The following is a 13,970-nucleotide window of genomic DNA, read 5'->3' on the forward strand; positions in this document are numbered from 1 at the left end:
GAGTTCGCAAGCATAGCAGCAGGGACTGGGGAGAAAATGGCAGTGGCTGGCTGGTGGGCAAGGATAATGGTGGTGAATGGTGGCGGGTGGGTGGCCAAAGAAAACAGCGGCGGGGTGGGTGGATGAAGAAAGCAGCGGCAGCAGCAAACTAGAGGCGCAAATGCTCTGTGCCCGGCCCACCTAGGAATAAATAATAATGTTATATACTGTTAGTGTTAAGCATTATATTGGCACCAACATTAAACTCTGTTATTACTAATTAGTTCTCTCTTAGGCTGGGTTTACACTAACCCCTAACCAGCGTTAAAAGAGGCAGAGGATGTAACTCCAGTAAGTTTAAACATGTGAAACCACAGTTCTGGGCTGAAAGCAACCTCTTGTCCTCGGCAAACTCCAACCACCGAGACCTCACATTTGGCCACTGAGGTGTTATGTCCAATTCTGGGTGCCGCCATAACCACAGTATTGTGCTGTTTCCAAGCCACAAACATAGAGGCGGCAGCACAGACTTGCTCATACACTCGGTTGCTCTACACATGCCACTGCTTTCACCAGCCACCTCTAAGAGAACAAGCCTTGCCCCTGAAATCCTCCTGACTCTTCCATGACCTGCCTGGCAACAGTGACACATGCTTGGAAGTTAAAAGAGACACCACCCTTGTACTACTCCCGGCCACAAGCCGCTGTCAAGGGTGAATAGGGACCCCTCAGATTCCTGGGGTTTGGCCGCACCTGTCTTTTTGCCGTAGCCAAGCAGGCAGCAATCAATCCAGAATTATGGGTGGCATGGCGTTGAGTGGGCAGCACACAGCACAGTGCTGCACCCTCTAATAGGCTGCGGCACCACACAGAACCTGCCAGCTGCATTTTGTACCCAAAACAGCTATGGCCTTGCCGAACAACCCATGCAGTTTTCTCACCCACATAAAGCAAGGACGGTCTGGCATAGGGAAAGAGTAACCTGCTGCTGAACAGGTGTGCACCAACAGCATTCACCAGTTAGATACGTGCAAGGTGCCAATGAACCTACACCAAAATCTCTCTCCTCAAGAATAAGAGTAGGAGAATATGCAACCCTTTAAAGCCAGGGCAACACGTCATCCTTGCTGTGCTGCCTTCACAGCATCAGCAAACTTGTTCCACGCCCAGAAGCTGTTGCCTGGCAAAAGCAAGGATGCAGAGTGCACATGGGCTTTCTCCGTCAGGATGCATAGTTTAATTCCAGCACACTTGCCTCTCACCTCGTGGGCAAATGCCAAAATGGAGTCAATTTTAGAGTTAGTGTAAGCAATGATGGGTATGGGTTGTATAAGTACTGAGAAGGTGATAGCTTTGACCCATTGTCCTCCCTGTTCACCAGCCTTGCAATTGTTTGCAAGGTTGCTCATTTGCTTCCTAGCCAGAGGGGATGCTTGGATGAGAGGGGAGGTTAGCGGCAGGAGACCTGTCCTCCTAAAAGAACAGACCACAGATTTGTAGGCAGCCCTTTGCCTTTATAAAGCCCATGCAGGCTTCCTCCCAGGGAATACACGATGAATCTGTCATCGATGCCCTCCCCATTTGTCCTTGTCCTTATCTACTGCCCTGCAGCTGGCCCATTGTGTGATGTGACCCACCATGCTATCATGCAATATTTCTAGTTGATACTCTTGCTGGGGCCTCGAGGCATGTGTGCTATGTCCCTGCACCTGTCCCTATTGCCTGGCCACACCTACCCACATCCAGTCCTGCACAGGCATGCACAAGGTGGCCACCCCATAACACATACACCCCAGTTCCTGGCCGTGTGACTAGCGTTGTTTGCTGCCCAATGATCTCGAGTGTAGCGCAGATGCTCAGCTACTCCAAACAGCCATGGAGACTCAGCAGCCCCCTGCCCCATCAACTTTAACAAGTGGCAGTGCCATGGGCAGCAGGCAAGCTGCAGATGCCTCCCAAAAAGATGCCTCCCAAAAGACATGGACCGACACGGAGAGAGGTGTCTTTATCGAGATCTGGACCAGCAACAGGGTGTAGAGCCAGCTGCAGAGCAGCTTCAGAAATTAGGCAACCTATGCCTAGATTTCTGAGCACAAGGCCCTCTGTGGCTACAAACAGAATGCTAGCCAATGTAAAGAGAAGCTGAAACACCTCAAGAAAATAAATCAAAAAGGTGACCACGCACAATAGGATGTCCGGAGTAGAGCTCAGGATGATGGCCAACTGCAAAATTCTGGCCTTGGTGCTGCTGGAAAGGAGGGACGTAACCCCAGGTGTCAGGGCAGGTACTAGTCACCCTAACCTGGACAGGGGGCCAAGGGCCAGCCAGATGGCCGCTCTTTCAACTGTGCAGGGGATTAGCAGGCCCTCTCCGTCATACCCCACCATGGTCAGTGGCTGAGCAGCATCAGCCACTGCCACCTCTGTGACCCCAGAGGGCGCAGCCATAGTCCTTCATGTGCCCCCCCCCACCGCTTTCCAGGCTCTTGCCCACCTGCACCTTTGGGATGGGGCAATAGCACACCACCCCTTCCGTGGGACTCTTGTCCACCTCTGCACAGTCTGGTGGTCCAGTGGAAATAATAACGGTGATCTCTCTGCCCCATTTCACTGCCAGATTCCTGAAGGCCATGGAGGAGTGGCCGATCTCCATCTCCCTCAGCCCCTCAGGACAACTGGCTTGTGCCCAACAGCTGGCAGGAGCGCAAATTACGGGGGAGACCTCTGGGGATGCCAGGGGCCATGAACTGGTTCAGGTATGGTTCAATTATTTATTTATTTATTATTATTTTGTTTATATACCGCCTGACTCCAAAGACTCTAGGCGATGCCCTCCCTATTTGTCCTTGCCCTCACAAAAACAAACGCAAGGCAAACAAAATAAAACTATTAAAAACAGCAATTTTAAAAGTTTATGAACATTCAGAGATTACTAAAATCCTGGCTGAAAAAAATGTGTCTTAAGGGCTCTTCTGAAGGCTGGCAAAGATGTTAAAACATGAATATCTATAGGGAGTACATTCCATAGCCCAGGAGCAACTACGGAGAAGGCCCACCCCCAGTGACTGCCAGACAAGCCGGCGGCATACAGAGATGGACCTCTCCCAATGTTCTCAATGTGCAGTGGGGATCATGCAGAAGAAGGCACTCTCCTAGGTAGTCTGGTCTTAAGCCATTTAGGTCTTTAAAGATAATCACCAACACTTTGTATTTTCCCCGGAAACCTATTGGTAGCCAATGCAATTGCTGTAAAACAGGCATAATATGGTCTCTCCAAGACACCCCAGAGACCAATCTAGCAACTGCATTTTAAACCAACTAAAGTTTCCAAAGCACATACCAAGGCAGCACCACATAGAGTACATTGCAGTAGTCAAGCCTAGAGGTAACCAGAGAGTGTACCACAGTTCTGAGAGCACTATCTTCAAGAAATGTACGCAGCTGTTGTATCAACTGAAGTTGATAGAGAGTGCTCCTGGCCATAGGCCCAATCTGAGAAACCAGAATGAGGCCTAGGTTCAGAAGCACACAGCAAGCTACATACCTGTTCCTTTGGAGGGAATGCAACCCCATCCAGAACAGGAAGATCTATCATAACCCTCAAAGTACGACCCCTTAACATGAGTAGCTCTGTCTTGCTTGGATTCAGCTTCAATTTATCATCCAGTCCATTACTGCCTGTAGGCATTTAAGAAAACTAAGCCATTTCCTAATGATGATGTAAAGGAGAAACAGATTTGGTTGTCATCAGCATATTGATAACACCCTGCTCCAACTCTCCTGATGACCTCAACCAGCCGTTTCATGTAGATGTTGAATAGCATCGGAGATCGGATGGAGCCCTGAGAGACACCATCCAATAGCTCTCACTTCAGACCGCAACTATCTCCAAGTGACACCATCTGGAATCTACCAGAGAGATAGGAACGGAACAACTGCAAAGCAGTGCCACCTATTCCCAAATCCCCCAGATGATCCAGCAGGATACTATGGTCAATAGTACTGAAAGCTGAAGAAAGGTCTAAAAGAACCAACAGAGTCACATTCTCTCTGTCAATTTCTTGGTATAGATCAGCCATCAGGCCGAATAAGGCTTTCTCCACCCCATAGCCTGCTCTAAAGCCAGTTTGAAATGGATCTGATAATCAGTATCTTCCAGAACTGCCTGCTGTTGATCAGCCACCAATTATCTTGCCCACCCAAGGGAGGCTGGAGACTGGCCTATAATTATCCATCACTGAGGACTGCAGGGCAGGCTTCTTAGGCAAAGATCTCACAATTGCTTCTTTCAAACATGGAGGCATCCTGTCCTCCCTCAGTGAGGAATTTATGATGGCAACTAGGCCATCTCTAACTTCGCTGCTAGATGTTATAAGCCATGTTGGGCATGGGTCCAAAGGACAGGAGAGCTGGTCTTGTGGTAGCAAGCATGACTTGTCCCCATAGCTAAGCAGGGTCTGCTCTGGTTGCATATGAATGGGAGACTTGATGTGTGAGCGCTGCAAGATATTCCCCTCAGGGGATGAAGCCGCTCTGGGAAGAGCAGAAGGTTTCAAGTTCCCTCTCTGGCTTCTCCAAGATAGGGCTGAGAGAGATTCCTGTCCGCAACCTTGGAGAAGATGCTGCCAGTCTGTGAAGACAATACTGAGCTAGATAGAACAATGGTCTGACTCAGTATATGGCAGTTTCCTATGTTCCTATGACAAGTATTAGGCCAAACACTTCCAAGGAGCTTGTCTACATCCTCAGGAGTCACAAACTGAAACTGATCAATTTGACTCGAGCCAGAGGAGTTACTGGACACCTCTACAATTGATCCTGCCATAACCGTGGAGTCCAAGTCGGCTTGAATGAGAGACATTTTATTAACAAAAAAGTTGTTAAAACTCTCACAGCAGCAGAATGAAAAATCCAAATCTTAGCTCAAAGAAGAGGAAACCTGAGTTAATCCCCTCAAAACTCTGAACTCAGCTGGATGCAAGCATGCGGACACAATACATGCAGAATAGAATCACTTCTTCACTGCATGTACTGCCACAGAATAAGCCCTCAAATATGTTTTATACCTTGTCTGATCGGAATCAAGTCAAGTCTTCCTCCATTTATGCTCTAGTCTGCTCCCTTGCCGCTTCAGCTTCTGTAGCTGTTCAGTATACCATGGAGCCAGTTTTGAAGCAGAACAGAGAAGGTGCTTAGGGGCAATAGTGTCTACTGCCCTGGTAAGCTCCGTATTCCAGGTCTCCACCAGGGCATCAACAGAATCACTGGCAGAACCTACTCTAAAACCCTCCAAGGCCTTTGGAATCCTATAGGATCCAACAGTCTCCTTGGGCAGACCATCCTAATAGGTCCTGCACCCTTGAAGAGCTGCGTGGTGGCCACAAAAATCAACCTTAACCAGATGGTGGTCTGTCCATGACAATGGAGGCACTCTAGGAGTCTCCACCCACGGAACACCACTCTGATCTGAGCAAAAGAAAAAACCGAGGGTGTTACCAGCAGGATGTGTTGGCCCCATGACCAATTAGGATAGGTCCATAGTTGTCATGGCTGCTATGAACTCCCGAGCTGCACTAGACAAGCCAGCCCCTAGTGCAGGGATCCTCAACGTTGGGCCCCCAGATGTTAGTGGACTTCAACTCCCATAATCCCAAGCCCCAGTGGCCTTTGGTTGGGGATTATGGGAGTTGAAGTCCAATAACATCTGGGGGCCCAACATTGAGGATCTCTGCCCTAGTGAACATTGAAACCACCCAACACCAAGAGCCTGGGTGACTCCAACACCAACTCCACAACCAGCTACATTAGCAGATTTAGGGACTTCATTGGACAACAGGGTGCTCGGTACACCAATAGAATCCCCAGTCTATCCCAAGATCCCAGCCTAGATACACACACTCGATATAGTCCAATTGTCTCACAGGAATTCTGTTAAGGGAGATATTATTCCGATGGATAACAGCCACTCCACTCCTCCACCCCCTTCCCCTAACCTGCTCCACTACAGAGTGGATGCTGGCGGTCACCTCATCCAAGCTGACATAAACACCCTGCAAGCTGGAGAGGGGGAGGAGGACAACACTCTCCAAATTGATGAACTACAACACTTAGAAAACTTGCGACAGCATTGCTTGCAGCAACTCTTCGCGGATGAGACAGAGGTATCCTTGCTGGGATGTGGGCTACAAGATGGGGCAGGTCTTGGAAGCCCCAGGGCATAGGGCCTTCTTGATGACTTCTCTGGGGACCTAGTTTTCGGAGAGGGCCATGGATTGGCAGCTGAAAGTGTGGGAGCCCATGGGGGCTTGGTGCTGGATTAACCAATTGAGTGAAAAGTCTTACAGCATCCCGGGGGTGTTGAGGGATGGATGGGGAAGTGTGGTCCCTGTGCTGGTTGGGGTGTGGGTGTTAGGTAGTAAAAGGTGGTGTCAGTGTTGCACAGTGATAGGCGCTCTGTGCTGGTTTGCTGTGGTTGCGAGGTGGTGATTTGTGGGACCCTAACTCTATAAATGCTCTCTCTTGCCATGCCCCCACACTGCAGAGTTACCGAGGATGGAAGACCCTGTCCAGCCACTACTGCCACCGCAATAGCCAGCTGAGCCAGCCCTACCTACTCATCCCCAGATGCTGGAGGAGCCAGGCACATGCAGGATGATGACAAATGTAGAGTGCATGGCCCAGCTGCGAAACCGGAAGGAAACAGACAGACTACAGCTGGCAAAGGACCTGGTTGCGCAGCATGCCAAGACCTCTCAGGCAACCTGTGAGGTGCTTTGCAAGTTGGACATGAGAGAGGGGTAAAGGAGGGAGGAGGACTGGCTGGTCTTCAAAGAGGCCACGTACCGCACTGTTCATGCCTATGAGTACACCATAATGGAGGTGGTGGGTGCACAGGAAAACACCATGAGGGCGGTGGTGGTTGTGCTTGAGCACTCAGATGAGGCTGAGGAGATCTCCACCAGAGACCTCAGGGTCGTGGGGAAGTGGAAGAAGGACCCCCAATGCTTCCACCATGAAAAGTCATGGCCGAGATAAAGTACCGGTGGAACACACCACCGCAGACCAGGAGCCTTGCACCCAAGGCTCAATGGGGACAGGGAGGGGGACGTGCAGAAACACATTGCCCCCACTCGCTCCTCCCCTAGAAAGAAAAGGCCCACAGCAGAAAACGTCCCTGCAAAGGCACACGCCCAGGCCACCCTGGTGAAAAGGGAGAGACAGAGAGGTCTGGCCATATATAGGCCACTGAAACCAAAGGGCTGGGTGGGGATTCTGAGGAAACCCCCACCCAAACACACCAAAAACTAGGCTTGCCACTGCTCCTATTGCCACCATGGCACAGCCTGGGAGATTGCAAAGCAGCGAGCACTGTAAACCCCGCATCCAAGTCACTTGTTTGTTCAAATGTTTTTCCAAAGCTCCTCACACCCACTCAATTTTGCACACCCCAACACCTCAAGCTTTCTAGACCCCAGTAAGCACACATTTCCATGCCCACACAGCCAAGTTTGAAACCCCCTAAAGCTGTATTTTCTTTTCTAAAAGGTTTACAAAGAGGATGTTGCTGTTGTGTATCTCTTAATAAAGCGGGTTGTTTTTTTCTTCAGCATGGTGTCTATTTCCTCTATTATACCCCATTAGTCCACACTCACCATGCAAAGGGAAAGGGTGGTGGGAGGTGGGTGGTCGAAATTCCATTCAGGATTGTGCACAGCCACATAGCACCATTATAGAAGAGAAGAGAACCCATCTAGAGCAGGATTTCTTAACCTTGGGCCCCCAGATGTTTTTGGACTACAAATCCCATCATCCTCAGTCACAAGGGCCATGTCTGGGGATGATGAGAGTTGTAGTCCCAAAACATATGGTTGCCCAAGGTTAAGAAAACCTGGTCTAGAACTTTCAAAGATGCTTAAAGGGGAGTGAACGAAGGGTGAGAATTTGTCCCTCCAACCTTACATGTGCCAAAATGCTCCACTCTTTAGGAGGGTGTTGGGGATCCCCCTGATGGGTCACAGGCTGCTGCAAGAGATCAGGCCGGCACTCATGAACCTACCCTCCCAGTGTGGCCAGTATCAGTCCCTTCCGGCCATGCAGTGCTGGGAGATGGCTGCTTGCCCCGGCCAGGGAGCGTCTGCCTGGCCCCCACAGGATAGCAGCGCGCCATCACTTGAAGATGGTGAGTCATCACACGATTGGGGCCAACTCACGCAAGCTCTCAGCCTGAGTTCTCATGCAACTTGCCCCATCTGCCAAGGGTTATATAAACTAGAGCTGGCCAGTGATGAGGACCAGTCCAGGAGGAGAGCAGTCAGGAGAAAGAGCTCTATGACTCCCTTGGAGAGCTGGAGACAGCAATTCCCTGGGGCAGTCTGTGAAAGGAATAGATTGCCAGACAGTGCAATAGCGCTCCCCCAGTGGCCATAATTCTGAGGCTGTCTGGAACCCTCTACACAGGAGGAGGTGGGACCTTACAGAGGGATAACAAAGACCAGGTAGCTCGATTCTTGTGGGAGATAGGGGGCTGCAGCAACGGCATGACATTGAGGCTCCATAGTTCTTAAAAGAATCAGGGGCCATTTCTTCCAGGGCTGCAATTAATCAGTCACCCCTTGGCACTCCATTGGTGTCAAACTGGAGGAGAAACATGGCCAGCATAGAGCAAGTTGCCCAAAACTCTGCCCTATTCAGGACTGCACAGCCCACACCCCAGCCCTGGAGTAGATCTCAGTGGTGTGTGAGATAGGTGGGCGGCCCACCTCAATCACTCATGCCCAGTGTCTGGGGTGTGCAATACAGCTACCACAAGGGCATGCACCATCGCACAACCTCCCTCCTAGCAAGAGAGGAAAGTGTTTTCCATGGTGGGCACAGCACGCAGCATCATGGTCAACGCCAGCATGCAGATGGTCCTTAGCACCATGGAGGAGGAAGCATCACACAGAGCCCAGCAGAGAAGACATGTTCTGTATACCCTGAAGGGCTTGGAGCAATATGGTGTAGCTGTGGCCCATATTAAGGCTACAAGGTTCCTCAGATTCTCCATGAGATGCAAGGGGCTGATTGCATGCTCAAGGGCAGCTGAAAATGGCCTGAAGTGACAGTGGGCCCTCTCCTCCGCCATCCAGGCCCTAGACGAGGAGTAGTCCAAGGGAAGATGATGGTACTGCCCAGGCACGACAGCACATCGAGGTCCGTGGAAAACACTGACAGGTGGGACGACGAGTGCTTTTGGCAAAGCTTCAGGATGTCCAGGGCGACCTTTGACTACCTGGCAAGTGAGATGAAGCCCATTCACCAGCAGGACACGGTGATGAACTGTGCAATCACTGTGCGGAGGAAAGTCACCATAACCATCTACAAACTAGTCTCCAATTCCCTAACTCTCAGCAACCTGTGTGCGGTTAGATGATCCACCATTTGCGGGGTAGTCAGGTAAGTGGCGAACCTCCTGATGGAAATTTTCACGGAAGGCGTGGTCTTTGTAGGTGACCTAAAGGAGGTGATGGTGCGCTTCGAGGAGAAGGGGTTCCCGGGCATCATGGACTGTATAGACGGGACACACATTGAAATGCAACCCCTCTGACAGCACAACAGGTTCTATGGGAGGAAGCACTGATACACAGTGACCCTGAAAGGTGTGGTGGACTACATAGGCCGCTTCATGTACATCTATGCCGGGGTGTCGAGCAGGAGCCATAACACCATTTTCTGGACCTCCCCTCTTGCCTCCAAGCTGCACGCCAGTACCTGGGTGAACATGGTGCCTGGTTGGCGGGAGAATAGTGAAGCCGGTGATATTCAGAACCAGGGGTACAGCCTGCGGTGTGATTTGGAGTTAAAAATTGGAACCTCGGCCAACTTTAACTGTGGTTAGCCGCTACGTCTGAACCAGGCCCTTTTGTCAAAACTCACATTACAAGATACAGTAGCAGAAAAGGGCTGTGTGAAGTCCTGGTCTCAATTAAAATCTCACATTAGACTTCCAGAAAAATAGGTTTATTTAGCAAGTTAAATTGGCAAATTTAAAAGCCAATTTGTTACCACTCTTTTCATTAATACAATGGTTCTAAAAGGAACATCTCTCTCTCTGTCTATTTCTCTTAGGAGTACCCGTCGCTAATCACCTGTGTGGCAGCTCTCACAAGAGTTCACAAGCGAGCTGCCAGCAGGGGAAGATGAAAGTGGTGTCGCCAGACAGGCTTGTGGGTGGGAGAAAGTAGTGGTGGCAGCTGGAGTAAATGACAATGGTGGCCAGGCAAAAATGGCGGTGGCGGTGGGCGGGAAAAGAAAACAGTGGTGGCTGGTGGGGGGGTGGGAGAAAATGGCAGCTGCAGGAGGGCAAACAAAATGGCGGTGGCGAGGGCAAGAAAACAGCAGCTGTAGCGGCGGGAAAACCAGAGGCACAGATGCTCTGCGCCCAGCCCAGCTATTAGCTGTTTAATTTTGAAATACAAATAACAGAATATTTAATCTTTCGTATATATTTCACCTGGTGTATTTCTCACTAACTATTCAAATGAAAAGCAATACTTTGATTTTAAACAAGCCCTTATAACTTGCATCATTGTTGCAACATTCTTCTCTCCTCATGGCCCAACAGGATTAAGCAGTAATTCAAATGATTTTGTAACATTGGGCAGGGTTTTTTTTTGTTGGACTAGGACCTGGAAGACCTGAGTTTGAATCCCCATTCAACCATGAAACTCACTGGGTGACTCTGGGCCAGTCATGTATCTCTCAGCCTAACCTATCTCACAGGGTTGTTGTGAGGATAAAAATAACCATGTACACAGCTCTGAGCTCCTTGGAGGAAGAGCAGGATATAAGTGTAAAAATAAATAAATATAATAAAAATTTTAAAAAATGTTAATATTTCAGCTTTTCCCTTTGTTCTTAAATTTTCCAAAGACTGAGTTTTTCAGTCTCTTCAAAAGATGTTTCATGATTCTAATAAGGTACTGAAAAACACATTTCCAAATCCTTAGAGATACTGTCAGGCTTGGTAAATATTCATGCATGTCATGTTTCTGACAATTTACCCAGACCACCATGGATAGAGCGATAGGTTTCCTTGCAAAGATATTCTAGAAAAAGAAAAATCTCATATTCAGATTTTCATTCGTTTCTACAGGTCTTTCCTGCACTACTACTGGTGAATTCCTCTCCAAGACACTAAGTCCATAAATAGCACAAGAGTGCAAAAGCGGAATGTTGAGTGCTTGTATCAGCCAAGGCAGAAGAAACTGAATTAATGAACAGAGGTCAGATGAAAGAGCATCCTAGTCAAAGGAAAGTATTCAGAACAGTGTTGTGTGAAGTTAAAAGGCCCTTTCCTTTTGCACACCCTCACCCTTACAAACTGGATAAAGAGAGTGGTAGCTCTCATAATTAGCAGGGGGGAGAGCAACTGTCCTAAACCAACTTCAGCATAGCTTCTCTCCAGTGGAGGTTGCCGTTATCTGCCTTGTGTTTCTGTTTAAATCATGAGCCCTTGTAGAACAGGGAACCATCTCATTCTTTTTATATGTAAACCACTCTGGGAACTTTTTTTTTTGGTTGAGAAGCAGCATATAAGTATTCTTAATAATTATGTTCATGCCCCACCCCCGCTTTAAATATTACCATCATTTCAGTATTATCAAGGCTATATATGGTTAGATGTGTCTCTAAATTGCTTTTTAATTGTTTTTTTTAATTAATGCTTTAAAAATGCTTTAACTTTGGCTTTTACGTTGTGATTTTAACGGATGCGAGCCAGCCTAGGAATTCTACTTTACAGTGGAAAGAAGTATCCGAGAAAGGTACAGGCTAGAAATATCTAAAAAATCTATACATATAAGTCCCGTCTCATTCATAAGGTAACAGCCTAGAGCTGATGTCTCATCTCCTTATTTGGGAACTACTATCATTCAATACTGTGTCTGATTATTACTCTGACCACCTATGTAAAAACCCTGAAGGAAAATAACAAGAGTTTCAAAGCATATATAGCCAAACTATTTGAGAGTAATGTCTCCACAGACATAAAAATCCCCTCTTAATCATCATGCAAATATACATATGTATGTACACACACACACCCCAAAATGGCAGTACCACAAAGCAGAAAACCCAAAATCCAGAAGATGTAGATGATTGTTTATTAATCCAGGTGGTACAAATCTCGATCACAAATTTAGAACACTGAGCTCTTTAATGGGGGGATGTATTAAAAAAAGTATTAAAATTTATGTAGGGCAAAGTATTCTCTCTCTTCTGGTAAATACACAATATAGATAATGCTTCACACACACCACACATCATCAAGCATCAATAATTTAACAGAATCTAAAACTCATTCACAGACGAAATGAAATCTAGGGGGTGAATAGTACCTCTGAAGCAAAAAGAGCAAAACACACACCCCAAACTTCAGAACTGTGGAAAAAATACTGATGTTCATTATAACTTAAGTGCATTTTAATCTTTCCCCTTATGAAGCAGTAAGTGCTTAAGGCATCTTGGGACTAATATTTATAGTAGTAATTGGATCCATTAACTAGTCCCCTGTACGTGCTGAGTTTTTGCTTCTGCTCAAGATAGATATTTTGTTTCCTTTTAAAATTTTTATTATTAAACTTCAAATACATCATTAACCTATTTACATCTATACACTACAAATTACTAATCTTACTACTTTAGAATAATAAACACTTAAATCAATCATTTTAAAAATAGAATAATATACAATATAAAAATGAGATCTTCAATAAATATGACGTAAAACATATCACAAACATCTTACAAAACTAAGAAACATTTCAACAAAGGCCTTTCACTCAAAATAAAGCAGGTTTATTCTATCTACTATCATGCAACAAAATCAACCAGTCAATTTCGTTAACTGTGCTATTTGCCACACTTTACCAATCCATTCTTTTATAGTAGGAGATTTTACATTCCTGCAATGTGTGGCAATCACAATTTTTGCAGTACTTAAATTTGATACTTAATTAAATTAACCACCTGCTAAGGGTTAGCATATTCTAACACTATTCAGGGGCCTAGAACCACCTCAACATTAGTCATTCTCTTTATATTCATTTAATGAATATAAATATATTTTATTTTTTTCTCAAATCAAAAGTATAGAATTTAATACTGAGAAAAAAAAGACATTTTTTCCTGTTTAGAATAGCAGCTGAAAATAAATTCAAATAATTTATCTGAAACACATGACAAACTGCACGCCTCTGGGTAAGTAAGCACAGTAACTATCGATTATAATTTCTCAAAGTATTAAACTAATGAGATTTCTGAATCAAGTAAGTAAGCAAGCTGAAATTCTGAATCAATAAGTTTTGCTCATGAGTATTACACAAGTTTATAATGTGGACAGCTGCACTACTGAAAGCAAGTTATGGTGGTAAGGAACACACAAATTTTTTGTGTGTAACTGGATATGAGATGGGGTAGACACAATAATGAATACCTCAAGTTTATCCTATGAGAGCACGACACTGCCTTGTACAAGTCAGAGCCCAGATTCATCTAACCCTACACTGTCTGCTCTGATCGAGGTGCTGCATAGATAGATTTTTATTGCCTTTTTATTTTATGTTTTAACTTTTGTAAACCGCCTTGGGATTGTCTTTTAACGAAAGGCGGTATATAAATGTAAAAATAAATAAAAATAATAAAAATAAAAATAGAGGCCTCTCTCATCACCTGTTACCAGAGGGGCTTTTATATTGCAGATGTTGGAGATTGAACCTAGGACTATCTGCATGAGAAGCATATGCTCTACCACTCTATGAGACTCCTTCCACAGCCTCCCATCTTTTACACCTGATTCCTCAAAACATGTACTCCATTTTCCAACATCCAGTCTTTCAGGCTGAATTACACTAGTTGTATTTAGAATTCTCACCTGTCCTCTTCTAGCAGCTTTAATTCTCATTTCTACAGCCACATCTTCTACCTCTCCTCCTTCCATCCTGTAAATTGGC

The 13,970-nt window shown here is 46.4% G+C and overlaps 1 protein-coding gene across 5 annotated transcripts in view; it reads right to left on the minus strand.

The window, feature by feature from the left end:
• The window catches only part of EPS15 (epidermal growth factor receptor pathway substrate 15), a 115,630-nt gene that overhangs the window by 54,534 nt on the left and 47,126 nt on the right, over positions 1-13,970 (minus strand). The gene's annotated exons all lie outside the window — the stretch shown is intronic.

Source organism: Hemicordylus capensis, chromosome 4 (assembly GCF_027244095.1).
Source record: "Hemicordylus capensis ecotype Gifberg chromosome 4, rHemCap1.1.pri, whole genome shotgun sequence".
NCBI lineage: Eukaryota > Metazoa > Chordata > Lepidosauria > Squamata > Cordylidae > Hemicordylus > Hemicordylus capensis.